Consider the following 12,191-nt stretch of genomic DNA (forward strand, 5'->3'; position numbering starts at 1 on the left):
TCTCACACAACGTTTTTCATCCAATGTCACGGGGAGCTCAGATGAAGACATGCTGTCATAAAAGCTGCCCAACACAAGAAGACCAAGGCAGACAAGGGATCCCCAGGCAGCTGTTACTCTCCCGGCCCCCTTGGCTCTAGAAGGCACAAGGAAGGGGCCACGTCTGTGGCCAAAAGACCGTCCGGGACCCCGCTCTGAGCCCTGCTGGGGTCACTGACCTCTTCTCAGCTGAAATGAACATGAAGACTGGCTTGTCAACATCCTAGTGGGATGCCCTCTCTGACCTTCAGTCTTCCCACCCACATGTGGAGGCCAGGACTATCCACCCAGCTCTCTCTGGTGGGGATGCCTCTGCCAGGCTTCCGTTTCCCAGAAGATTCTACCTCAACACTCAGAGACCGTGCTGGACATGGCCATGACCTGCCTGCCCCACCCCTGGTGCACTGATGACTGTGTTTTGTATTGTCTGCCCTCCTCGCTGCCCCCGAGGCAATAACCAACAGGCTACCATTGACCTAGGATTTGCGCCAAACTGATTTCCTGCCCTGGAACTTGGAATGAGAAAATACCAAGAGAACGGCAGTACAGCAGCAGTTACAGCTGAAAAATCATGACATTCCCCAAAGCTGGCTCTCCCTAAGCTGAGAGACAGAAGCCAGGGGTAGAGGAGAGGGTGAGAGCCCTCCGCCATGAGGTGCAGAGAAGCCAGCACAGGGGAGTAGCTGAGCCATCATCTCCTACCCCTGGGGCCAGAAGTCCTACCCTCCGTGATCCAGAAGTTGCCTCCTACAGCCTGAGTTGAGTTGGGAGTTTGCTGTTGGGCCACTCCGAAATCCACAGCGATTCCGTGAAATGTGTCCCCACGGATTAATGTCCTTTAACCCCAAATAGCCACCAGCAGGGAAGGAAGGGGGCTGAGCACAGCCAACCCATGCAGAGGGGAGGGGTCTCTGGAATCTGGCCCAGCACTGTAACCTTCTGGGGAGCTGCAGAAGTGCAGATTTCCAAACCCCACCCAAGGGCAACTGATTGGATAGGTCTGCGGTGGGGCTGTGTGTCTACAGCGTTACAAAGTTCCCAGGTGACCAGGATGCTGGGCCCCGTTTAAGAACCACCAGTTTGGGCCACACACCCCTTGCCTCACAAAAACAGCATCCCCAGTATCCGGATGGCAAAGGACAGGGTTTGGAGAGCAATGTTGTTTTCTGGGAAGTTCCTCATCAGTCTGGCAAAACCTGTTCTCTTCTTTCTTGGGGCTCCAAATGCCACCCAACCTCCTCCAGGAAACCTAGCCTCCTTATGGGAACTCCTCCCTGAGCCCCACCTTCCCCACACACTGCCATCCATGTCCCCTGTGGCTTCAAGCCTATACCACACATGCAACATTTGTCCCTGGGGAGTCCCTGGCCTACTGGGACTGGCCTCTGTCCTGTAGGCTGTGGAGCCATCTCCAGGCCTGCCCTGAGCCCCCGCTCTTGGCTCCGGCCTGGCCGTGGGCTGTGTGGGTGGGGCGGGCTGTGGGAGACGGGCTGACTCCTTCTTGACCCTGCAGATCTATCGTGGCCCCTGTGGCCAGGAGCCCTGGTGGAGGGAAGGCAGGCCCAGCAGGTCTTCACAGGCAGAGACAAGACACACAGGAGAGCTGAGCTGGGGTCCCGTGACTCAGCCCAGAGCCCAGGATCGTTCCAGCAAAACCTTCGTACCCCTTCTTAAGTGATGGCACTTAGAAGGGCAGGCATGGGGGAGGCAGGAGTTGGGAGAAGAGGGAGAGAGGAAGAGAGGAACCTTTCTGAAGCGCCTTCCAACTCAGGCAGAAGGCCAGTTCCCCCAAAACCCGGCCCCAGTGCCAGCTACTGCCCTGGTCTGCCACGGCCCTGAGCTATCAGTGCAGCCGAAAGTGTGCAGGCGGGGAGAAGGCCCCACCGTGCAAAATGTGCATTTGATCAAGGTTGAAAACATGGTGTAACATGAGTTCTCCTGATCTATTGGATTTCTGCAAAAGAGCCCTGAACTCCTCACTCAAGTTCAACCTCAGGTCTCGGGAAAAATGAGTTTGTTAATTCAAGCAATTCCCCAGTGGTTAGTAGTTTATACCACATGCTTTGAAACAATGTGGCCTGAGTCAGGGGAGAAATTGAATGACTTCCTAGGGGAGAGCCAAGGCCTATCTGTTAACCTTGACAGGCTCTGCGGCCTCCTGCACTGGCCTGCCTACCCTCTGAGGCCCCTCCCATGGGGCTTGGGCAGGGGCTCCAGCTCCACAGCTCACACACCCACACGGAACAGCCCCCACCATTCAGAGAATAGCCGCTTCCCACACCCCCGCCCTGCAGGCTGGAGAGCTGACGTCTGCCATCGCTCGCCTCTCCAAGAAGCCTGGGCCTCCAGCAGATACTGGGGTCCACTAGGACCCTCCCACCAGGCGGACCCAGCGAGCACGTGCTGGCCAGTGTAGCTGAGAGGCAGGGTCAGCCCTGCTAGTGGGTTGGCCTCAAGCAGGAAACCGTGTCGGAGGATCCTTTGAAGAGAAGCCTGATTACTAGAGGAGCCTCCAGACCACCTGGTAGACTCCATTCCCTTGTGCAGAGACTATTCATTGGACACCTGTTCCGTGCCATCTCCATCCTAACCCACAGACCCCTCCCACGGGTGGACCTGGGAGGATGCACAGGGGACAGTGATAGAACAACGATCAACACATCTTAACAGCCCCCTTCTAGGCCCTTCGCAGGTTTAATCCTTACAACAACCCTTGAGGGAGGCACAGATAAGTAAACTGAGGCACAGATCAGTCCTTTGCCCAAGGCCACGCAGCTGGTAGACAGTCGTAGGGGTGTTTGGAGTCAGGCAGTTCAGCTTCAGAGGCTTTGCCCTTGACCACCTTTGGCTCACTGTCCTCATCATTATGATAATGAAAGCACTGCCCTGCCTGCTGATCTGTCACAGCCCGGCACAATCTAGCACCCAGGAAGTGGTATCCTTAGGGTAAACCCAGGGTCTGAGTCCAGGGCTCGAGTCGCTGGCTCCCCTGCCCTGCCTCAGCGGACCTCGGACAAGATGTTCAACGTCTCAGTTTCTGTTTCCCTCACTTTAAAATGGGAATGATAACTACCTATAGAGTTCTTGAGATAATTGCATGAAATAATGAATAATAAAGGGCTTAGCACTTTGCAGGAGCTGCAAATAAAAGTCTGGTAAAAGTTAGCTACTCTTTAGTAATTACGATTATTAATAACACTTGATATTAATATGTGATATATGTAAAATGCCCTTGCATATAAGCTCTGATCAGGCCAAAGTTGGGGGAAAACAACGATTCTCATAACACTATATCCATACCATTATTATTATTTCCAACTGGGCTCCCATTTCAATGCTTTACCTAAAGAAAGTATCTTTACTTGCTACCCTGATAAGCTGTCCAACCCTCCCCTTTTCTTCCCCCACCCCCACATCCCCACCACAACCCCAAGCTGAAACACCAGGGCCGCCAGGTACGGGCAACAGATGCTGCCACTACAAATCAGACAAGGAACAAGAAACACGTGCCACTTTTCAAGCGTTTCAGTATGAAACCCCCTGATGAACGTGACATTTTTTGGCTGAGTGTTTCACTCATAGCTCCTCCAATAAGTCCAGCAAGATGGAAATATTCGAGCCAGGCAAGGCCATGCTGCTCGCGGGGGAGGCCCTGGTATTCCATATCACTGAGCACCACCAGCAAAGACAATCCATTCCCAGATTCCAAACCTCAACAAAAGCGACCACAAGAGCCCAGAGTCCTTCCATACCTGATTCTCCACCTCTGCACGTGTGTAGAGGTGGGGCACTTTAGGTCCAGTCTCACTGGGTTTTCACAGCAGCCCAGCAAGCCAGGGATGAGACTCTCCTGACAGCCAGGGAGCAGGCTGAGGACCAGAGAGGTGCAGAGAGGTCGGCAGCGCAGAGCTGGGACAGAGCCAGGTCCTCCGCTCCCTGGACTCTTGGCCAGGGGAGGGTGTGGCAACCCACTCTGCACATCTCTGGAAGGCTAAGCCACTCCTTGTGCTGGCTGCTGGGTCAGGAGGTCATAGCTGTGCCTCCCAGCGCCCTGGCCAAGTGTTGCATGAAATCATCCAAAGCCATCAGGAGCTCCGGAAGCCATCAGTCTATAGCTGTGGCTTCCTCCCTGGCTGTGGGAATCTTCAGCTCCCCAGGGCCTGGACTAAGTCCACTCTCCACACACACAGGAGGAACATGCGAAAGGCCAGCCCTTCTTTCCAGACAAGGCCCACCCCTGGGAAGGCCACCCAGTGCCCAGGAGGAAGGCTACACCAGACCCCACCTAGCTGGCTACTATCTCCCCAGTGCCAACAGCAGCACGCACTGAGGGACTGGACAGACATAGAGAGGCTGAGCTCCCCAAGGCGCCCGTCCCAGCTCCATCCCAGTGCCCCCACAGACAGCAAAGGGCCACAGCTGCATCCCTGGACAAATGCCCTAATCCCAGCTGGGCTGCAAGCACACATGCACCTTTCACATCCGTGGCAGCAGGCCTGAAAGGCAAGCAACAGGCAAGCAGCAGCTGGCCATGGAGGGCAGCCGAGGAAGATGGGCCCTACATCCCTTCCCGATGCACGGGGTGGTGGGAGGAGCAAGAAGGGGCGATGGGGGCCAACCCAGGCCTCTCTGCTTCTGGGACAAGCACGCCCAACACCTGATCCAGCAGCACGGGGTGCAAAGAGATGAGAAATGGGCCTGGTTTCCACCCCACCAAATCCTTCAGGATGACCATTGAAGCTGCGAAAAATCAATTTTCTGCAGCTTCTTCGGAAGCCAGGATTTACTCTCTGAGTGCACAGAGCCATTGGCTCAACTGTTTCCCATCAGCTCCCACCACACTTCCAGGCCTCTGAGCACAGCCTGCTGCCTCCCTTCTCCCTCGACACTCAAACCCACACCCACGGCTATACCAGGGAGAAGAACAGAGGCCTTGCCTGAAAAAAACCAGGCCAGGTGCGGGGGATCCTCCAGTAGCACCATCTCCCATCTCCAGAGCATCAGACCACTGGCCGAGGGCCCTCACACATAGCTGTGCTGGGAGACGAGACTAAACTCAGGGAGGGGAGAAGAGGGCAGAAGAGCTGCTGGCACCTGGAACCACAGGGCAGAGATGAGAATCTCCAGGCGGTGACGTCAGCATCAGCTTCATGCCGGCGTTCTTCAGCATCAGCCCACGTTTCCTGGGCACTGGCCGCCCAGGGCCCTGGGCCAGGGCTGTGCCTCTCCCCGCCGACCCCCTCCCCTCAGCCGCAGGACCTGACCCGGGAGGCTCCTGACTGTCGTGGCCACGGCACCTGGCACGCATGCCCTGATGCGTGAGCAACGTCTGTCCCACATATGCACCAGCATTCAGCAAGGGACACGGCCGGCCCGGTCATGTCCCTGGGGGCCCCAGAATCATGGTTGTCACTCTGTAACAGGGCCCACTGAGCCAGAGGACCATCTGCGTGCAGCACAAGCAGGTCCGTTTCTGAAGGTTCAGTCCTTGTTCTCTCTCTAGTCACTCTGGACAGATCCCAGCATGGTTTTCAGTTTGCTCTCAGAGGTTCTCAAGGTGTGGTCCCTGGACCAGCAGCAGCAGCAGCGTCACCTGGGAACTTGGATGAAACGCATTCTCAGGCCCCACCCCTGGCCTCCTCAATCAGAAATCCAGGGGTGGAGCTCAGCGATGTGTGTTTTAACAAGCCCTCTAGGTGACTCTGACATAGCTCTGCATGGCTGTGTCGTGGGCTAGGGGTGGGCAGGGGGACAGGACAGGGAGCTGGGGTGCCAGCAGCTCTTCTGCTCTCCTTCAGCCCAAGGCACTGTACCCACCCCCCAAGCCAGCAAGCCTGAGGGGATGTTTCTGCTCCCACAGGCTGCTCCTCTGTGTGGGTCTGGGGTCCTTGTGAGTCCCCTCACCCTCAGGAGGCTGAGAGGCTACCCCACGTCTCACTGCAGACCCCCAAATCCTAAGCATCCAGTCTCATCACGTGTTGATATCAAATTTTTATTCACATCACAATTAAAATAATATTATACAACACACACTGACCCCTCCCCTTCTCAGAGGTCTTTGCTGCTCCCTAAGCTAGAACTCTTTTCTCCCAACCAGCACGCTTCACTCGAGTCTCTGAGCAATGCTACCTCTTCAGAGAGGCCTGTCCTGACCATCCTATCTAAGGTCCCTCCTCATCAGCTCTGTCCGCTTACCCAGATAACTTTTTCCGTATCTCTACCTAATTACATTATTATATATTTACTCATTTTTTGTGGGGTTTTTGTTTTGTTTTTGCTCTAGTTCCCTTGCTAGGTTGTAAACTTCATGAGAACAGGGCTCTCATCTGTTCAGTGCTGCAACCTCAGTGCCTAGAACATGCCTCTCACACAGCAGGAGCCCCCATCAGTGTGCTGGTAAATGAATGCACATCTACAGAGAAACAAAAATCAGAGCTATCCACTCCTCGTATTTAGCAATCATGAACACATAAAAAGCCAAGGGGAACTTGGAAATTAAATCCAAACAAAACTACCAACAAAATTAGATAATGTGTTTTGCGCAAGTTAAACTGCCAAGAATGGGTTTAATAGTAGAAAGATAGGGCCTCGAGCCAGTTCTGCTTCTGTATTTTGATGGAATTAATACCAACACACAGGGTGAATGCCTGCAAACAGATGTATGCAAACAAAGAGGCATTAACAACTTTAAGGTTTTGTTTGCAAGGATAACCAGTTTTCATATAAAACCAAAACCCTGCACATAGGCCTGCAGCACCAACTTTAACGAGGGATTACTCGATAACTCTGTAGAGGTATTCTGTTCACGTGAAGCCACATCAGCCTTAGGGTCATACTAAAACCTGCCTTCAGTAAACTCTTAATCTCCTCATCCTAATTCTAGCAATCTCTTCCTCATATTTCCCAGCACAGTTACTGCTGATGAACTCTAGCCAGTTGCCATGTGTCAAGCTGGGATCTGTTGGTCATGTGAATGTGACCCTGACCACCAGCAAACAGGTATCTCGGCCACTGGCATGGCTCACTGGCTTGGGTCTTGTTCTGCCCTCACTTTTCTCTATCTGAACTAATGCAACCAAACTAAACTTCCTCCGTACAGCAGACTGTGGCTACATCTCACCTTCCCTTGGAGCAAACGTGGGCAATCAAATACGCTGACCCCATCATGAAGACATATAAATGTTTCTTAAATCACCCAGCAATACCAGGTTACAAGGTGGGTACCAACATAATACAGATAAGATCATATGAGTTCTAAGGATTGTCATCAAAATGGAAACGCAGACATTTGAGAATTACAAAGCAGAGCCCTGAGCCACTGATCTCTTCATCTATTCAAGGACCTTGGCAGTTGTCACCAAGCCCCTCCAGGGGACGCAATGGAGCACTGATGTGCTGAATTCCAGCCCAGGGCCTAGACACAATCTTACCCGTCAGAAATGCAACTATCAGGCCACCAGGGAACTAGTAAAGCTCCCGTCCCGGCAGTTCCCACGTGGAACTGCCAATTAGCTCACTGGATCCATACATGTTTTGAAATGCTGTTGTAATTTTGGCATCTGCAAGGGCTTTCCAGGGATGAGGACATAATGGGTGCCAAAGGTTTAATTAAAAATTTACGGGAGAAAAACTTATCCTTGAGAACATTATATCCACTCTCTCCAGTCCGGGTTTTGTTTCCCCCGCCAACATGGACAAGAGCACCATGATTCTCTTTTATGGGGGACCTCTAAGTCCTGGGCTGCACAGCGGAGGGCTGCCTGCAGGCGGAGTCCCTCTGCAATGGGACTGGGCCCTGGCACCCTGCCCAAATGCTCACTGTGGCTTGGCACCTGTCCTCAGGGTGGGTGCCAGCCAAGGCCAGCCACCCCAGAGGTCAGACATAAGGTTCAGCTAACCAAAGGGTCACCTTATCCAACCTCCTGCCTGCACGCAGGCCCCCAATACAACCGTGGGACTTGCCAGGTTCTCCAAAGACTCAGTTCCCTGGGGCATCAGCCTAGAGCAAAAACAACTCTCCTTATTCATGCCTCTCAGCCTCTTTAGATGCTGAGGATGGTCTTCAGTGCAGCGCACGTTCAGGAAGGAAAACCTCTCCTCAGCCTGTCCCTCCACACACTGGAGGAAGCAGTTCTCACAGGCTCTCCAAGGCCTCAGGCTACTTGTCTCTGTGATCTGAGGACCAGCCCCTTACTCTCCTGGTGGTCTCTCTCTCTCTCACACACACACTCACACACCACACACACGCGTGCGCACGCACACACAGCTTCCACCCAGGCAAATGCAGCCTCCTACCCAGACAGTCTCCAACAGGAGGGAGTGCCCTGTTTGCCGAGAAAGCACTGCTCTGGGTCAGTCACCTCCGCTCACCGCTCAGGTGTGAGGGTGAAGCAGGAATCTACAGAGACAAAGGCCTGGCAGCCCCATCAAGCCAGGGGCAGGTCGGCCCCGGGTGCGGCAGCCACAGGGAGGAACAGGCCCAGGACTAGCTCCTTAGCCAGTGGCAGCACCACCCACCTCCCAGGGAGGCAGCACCCCCGCCAGGGGCCCCCAAGACGTGGCTCTGAGCCACCTTCCCCTCATCTGGCCGCAAGGAGCCTTCTGTGCTCTTCCAGGTTCCAGTGGCCCCCAGCACACCCACACTTTCAGCTCAAGGACCCGTGAAAGGAAACTGGGGTCCCAGGAGGAAGAAGGGCTTGTCCAGGCCCCCCACCAACCTCGGCCCACTCTCGATGGGAAAAAAGCCAGGGCCCTCCCAGAAACACATTTCAGTTCCTGGCAACGTTCTCGCCCCATCTCTACTTTAAAAGGCTTCCCTGCGATGCTTCTTGACGATCAGCATCATTAAAGGAGGGGGGTTTAGAAGCGACAGGTGGAAGCAGGCCCCCCACACCGCGGCAAACTTCCTCCCCAGCTCCCCACGCCAGGAGGCTCAGGGCAGACCATCCTGGGCCCAGCCCCGCGGTTGGCAGTGGGGCATCTCGGGCCATGACCCCCTAGTGACCTCAGCGGGTAGAAAGGGCAGGCTGGTTCCTGCCTCATCCAAGTCCTGGGCACAGTGAGAGGTAAAGGTTCCTTGGGTAGGGAGGGGCCTTGGCAGTGACCCCACCTTGACCCGAGGGCACATCACAGAGGTGGTGGAGGAAGGGGCTTGGAAGGCCATATGTTGGGGTGTTGGATCTGACCATTGGGAGAAATCATCGACTAGCGGACAGATCAGCCCCCCCCCCAGCCCCCCACCTCCAGGGACCCGGCACGTTCTAGCTAGGCACCAGGTGGCGTGCCAGGCCTTCTGCATACATTTCGTCCTCATGACAACACTAGGAGGTAAGGATCCTTCCGGAACAGCAGGTTGGGAGTGAGTCTGTTTGCCTCATACGTGCATAACTTGGTAACGTCATGGTTACTTGCCCACGGTGCCCGTCAGGCCGGGGCAGGGTGCTCTCTACTGCCACCCGTGCTCCTGACCCCCAGCCCTGCTGCTGCGCGGAAGGCGGCGCCGGCCCAGACCGCGGGGGCCTGCTGAGCGAGGCCAGCTGCGCCTGGATCTCGCCTCTGCCCTGAACCCGCCCCCCTCACGGCTTGCGTGACACACGCTGTGGTCTCCGCCCGGCCGCCCACCCCACTCTAGCTCCACCCACATGCTCTACCCGCCCCTCCCTCCCTTCCTGAAGCTCTTCTCTGGCCTCAGCACCCGCCTGCCCCGAAGCCTTCCATGCTTCTCCAGGTTCACACACGGACGTCCAGGCAGGCCGGTCACCGAAGGCCTTGTGTGACAAGACCGCGACCTCTCCTCTCGAGACATCTTTTTCGGGGCTCTCTCCTACACACATACTATGTGCCACCCACATGGGAGGACCCACTGCCCTCCTGGCTTGGCCCACCTCTAGGTCCCCGACTTCACATGTGTGCAGACCCGAGGCTGCTGCCCCAACGTGAGGGGAGCGCCCCAGCCGGGGGAGGCCCACGTGCTCACCAGGCAGCGGCAGGGCGAGGGCCGGGTGTGCAGGGGCCTCGGGGTGGGGGTGAGAACTAAAATACCGCCCGCCATAGAGTCAACAAAGCAGGCTGCAGCCATCAAGCCTCACAGTACAGTCAGATGAAGAGCCTTGAGGGAACCGAGGATAAGACACAAGATGCTGGCCCCAGGCAGCTGAGGAGCGTATCAAAGGAATGAGCTCAGGGAGCCCAGGCTCTTGCCTCCTCCCATACATAGAAAAGCGCTGAATTCCTTAAGGTGAGATCTCTGGTTTTCTTTTATTAACAGTAATCCTTTGATGTCCCGACTACCTGGTCTTTTGCTGCAAAAACGTCTATATATCCTGGCGTCCCCCCTTGCCTCTTCGGAACAGTTTTCTCAGCATTATCTGAGATGCTGTGTCCCGGGCTTACGTCCTCAGAAAGTCTGCTGAACAAAACATGACTCTCAAGCGTTAGCCTGTGCATTATTTTCAGTCCACAGGTGCACAAGCCGGCCGCCGGCCTGGGCAGAGGGTACCCCCCACACCCCACTGCGCACACCACCTCTCCCCCCAGGGCGGCCCCGCCATGTTGGCCTCCTTCGACAGCTCCCCGAGGGGCCCAGCACTGCTGAGTCATCCCTCACCCACAAAAAGCACAGCCCTCCCGGTTCTGCACAAAGTCACACAAGCACAACCACTGCCACACAGCTCTTGCGTAAGCTGGCACCCTCCTGCTGGCAGCTACTCAGGGATTGCTCTGCTGCTGCACCCACACACGGGGCAGGAAGCCACACATGTGCACCTGGCACACGGAGAACAGTGACTGGGCACACCTGGGCCCTGGAAAGGCCTCTGCTGAGCTCTGGGTGGGCTGCTGGGTGCAGGGGTTCCTGGGGAACCAGCACCGCAGCCGCCCTGGCCCACCCGAGGCCTCTTCTGTCAGCAGACGGGCCTCTGCTTTCACCACACCCCTTCATCCAGCCTGTCCCACCGTGCTGCCCGAAGCCACTGAGGACCTGGAGGCGAGGCCCACCGGGTGCCAGGCGGGGACCACGGCCTGAGCGCCTGCTCCACCGCTGGCTCAGAGCGACTCTGGTAGAGTCCTTCTCCTCCCTGGCTGCTGTTTCTCCACGCACAAGACAGAAGCTGGGACGAGACCGGTGATTTCCCAGCTTTGTTCCCGGAAGCCCCGCGGCCACACTTGCAGCCTGGAAGTGTCTCAGAGCTGAGACCTCCCGTCCCTAGTGCGTCACCCTGGGTGAGTGTTTCCTCTTCACAAGACAGAATCCCAGCCTCACCCTTTCTACTCACTCAGATACAGGCTTCCAAGAAGCTACAGAATGGGAGGCCTGGGCCAGAGGTCAGTGGGCCCTCCACCCTGGGCAGGTCAGGGCAGGGTGAGGGAGGAGGTCCCAGCAAGAGGGAAAGGCAGCCGGTCAGCATGTGGGTGCTGGCAGAGGCTCAAGGGGCCCGCTCGGACCACACGCAGGAAGGAACCGCAAGATAATGGGTCACTGCTTCAGCCAAGCTCCTGGCCTCTAAAGACAGCCCTGCTGGGATGGCAGAGAGAGGAGTCAGCTTCCGAAGTCACCGAAGCCTCGGGGGTCTGGGGCCCAGGTAGGCAGAGGCGTCAGGTCTGACTCAAGAGCAAGGTGAGGGGAGAGACCCCAACCCCCCACCCCCAGGGGGCCTCTCTTGCCCCTCACCCCTTCCCACTCCAAGAGGCAGGCTGGATCAGGCAGGAAAACAGAGCCCATAGCCCATGCCCAGGAAGGCATCACCGTGATGCGGTGACGAAGGTGGAGAAGCTGCAAAGACAAGCAGGGGAGAGTGGGAGGATGCAGAGGTCATCAGCCTCAGCAAGAGGAGGGCAACACCCACCCTGGGACTGGCGGCAAAGCTAGAAGAGGTGCTGCCAGAGCCCGGAAGCCAGGCCACCCTGTGGAAGCTGCAGTCGCATGAGGGCCTGCTCAGGCTGAGGGAGCCAAGACCGTGGGGAGACAGGCTGATGAGTGGGCGCTGGAGCCACGGAGGGGGCAGCTGCAGCAGGAGAGCGAAGGGAAGAAGCGTGCTTTTCTCCCCCTTCCTCCAGCCCTCCAGTCTCCTGCCGGTGCTTCCCATGCACCAGACCTGATCACAGCCAGCTGTCAAGGGAGCCCGGGAATTGTAGTTTACAGGGCCAACCCCAGT

At 56.4% G+C, this 12,191-nt stretch overlaps 1 protein-coding gene across 17 annotated transcripts in view; it reads right to left on the minus strand.

Moving 5' to 3' along the window:
- Nucleotides 1–12,191, minus strand: part of LOC130853148 (uncharacterized) — a 242,615-nt gene that overhangs the window by 133,175 nt on the left and 97,249 nt on the right. The window contains exon 1 of one of the 17 annotated variants that reach the window (XR_009053686.1): nt 3,792–3,897. The exons of the other annotated variants lie outside the window; for them this stretch is intronic. The gene's annotated coding sequence lies outside the window, so the exon portion shown is untranslated. Of the gene's footprint in view, nt 1–3,791; nt 3,898–12,191 lie in introns of those variants that run through there. 17 annotated transcript variants of the gene reach the window in all.

The sequence above is a fragment of the Hippopotamus amphibius genome, chromosome 1 (assembly GCF_030028045.1).
Source record: "Hippopotamus amphibius kiboko isolate mHipAmp2 chromosome 1, mHipAmp2.hap2, whole genome shotgun sequence".
Classification (NCBI taxonomy): domain Eukaryota; kingdom Metazoa; phylum Chordata; class Mammalia; order Artiodactyla; family Hippopotamidae; genus Hippopotamus; species Hippopotamus amphibius.